The following is a 1,506-nucleotide window of genomic DNA, read 5'->3' as shown; positions in this document are numbered from 1 at the left end:
AAAAACCAAAAAAACTGCCTTCCAATGTATATGATGACCATCTTAATAGGAAATACTTACTCAACAAATTTACTGGAGTGCCTGCTATAACGCACCCAAAGACCTGCACAGGGACCCTTGCAGAAGGCAGACCCAGGTCCTGGCCTGAGTGCACGGGTGGCATCCAATTCCTCTCCCAAACTCCCATGGTTTTGACTATAATGGACTCATTTGTCAGTTGGGATATATTTCTTTGGGCTGTGAGCCAATTTATCAAAAGTGATCTCTCATGTTCTTAGCCAGGTGGTGGGTAACTTGTATGCAGGAAGTTGAGACCAAAGGTAAAGCAGAAATACCTGGGTTTAAATCTCAACTTTGCTGTTCTTTACATCTCTGCAACTCAGTATTCTTTTGGATTTCCATGACTTACTACTTAGAGAAATTTCAAACCAGAAGCAAATTTGAATGCAAAGGAATACCATAGACACACCTGAAGAGATTCACCAACTGGTAGGATTTGGCCTCATTTGCTCTCTCTCTGTCCCCCGCCCCTCTTTCCACCCCAAACCCACCCCCACACACACCTCTGCAACATGTGATAGTGAGTGGCAGACATTAGGACACTTCACCCCTACTTTAGCTTGAAGAATATTTGCTTACATGATCGTATATCATTACTCCACTTACACGCATACTTTAATGTTCCCTTTTGTACAAATGATGTTCTTTATTGCTCTTGTTTTCAATGAAGATCCAAAAAAGGATCATATATATATATTTTTTGCTTTATCACTTGTATTTCATCTCCTTTCCTCTATTTTATTTATTTATTTTTTTACTGTAGAATCATCTTTTTTTTTTTTTTTTTTTTTTTTTTTTTTTTTTGCAGTTTCGGCCAGGGCTGGGTTTGAACCTGCCACCCTCGGCATATGGGGCTGGCGCCCTACCCACTGAGCCACAGGTGCCGCCTTGAATCATCTTTTTATTTTGGGTGAAAACCCACAGTATTTGGGGGCACTGTAATTAAGAGTTAACAGCATTACAATTCTAATGAATAACTTAAATATCCTCTTTAGATAATATAATAATATTTATGAATATTCTGGAACTCCTATTAAGACTACAAATAAATACTAGCCCACCTCTATCGCCAATGGCTCATACTGTTTCTTTCTAATGCATTGACCATTACGTTTCAAAATTCTGAAATGGCCAACAGACCATAGAAAGATAATGCCTTAGGCTCCTGCTTGAAACCAAAAGCTTCAGCAAACTCCTGGCCTTGATTCAAGGCCAACCATCTCCTTTCATCTAGATCTCCCAATTTGTCTTTCAAGACACTGAAAGTTTTGAATAATTGTTTTAAACAGTTGTTTGAAAACTTGGTTTGCAGCATGTCCCTCAAATATGCTTTGTCCAATTTATTGTTCATAATTAGAGTCAGGTTAAATATTTTTGGCAAAAGTACAGCGATAGCACTATTATCTGGAACACAGAGATTATAAGAATGCAAGTATTTCTGAATGT

At 38.2% G+C, this 1,506-nt stretch overlaps 1 non-coding gene across 1 annotated transcript; it reads right to left on the bottom strand.

The window, feature by feature from the left end:
- Positions 1–1,140: 1,140 nt before the first annotated feature.
- Positions 1,141–1,276, bottom strand: LOC128587036 (small nucleolar RNA SNORA2/SNORA34 family). The gene has a single exon (XR_008380467.1). It is a non-coding gene; the product is annotated as a small nucleolar RNA SNORA2/SNORA34 family (small nucleolar RNA).
- Between the last annotated feature and the right edge of the window lie 230 nt (positions 1,277–1,506).

The sequence above is a fragment of the Nycticebus coucang genome, chromosome 5 (assembly GCF_027406575.1).
Source record: "Nycticebus coucang isolate mNycCou1 chromosome 5, mNycCou1.pri, whole genome shotgun sequence".
Lineage (NCBI taxonomy): Eukaryota > Metazoa > Chordata > Mammalia > Primates > Lorisidae > Nycticebus > Nycticebus coucang.
This window is presented reverse-complemented; position numbering and strand designations above follow the sequence as displayed.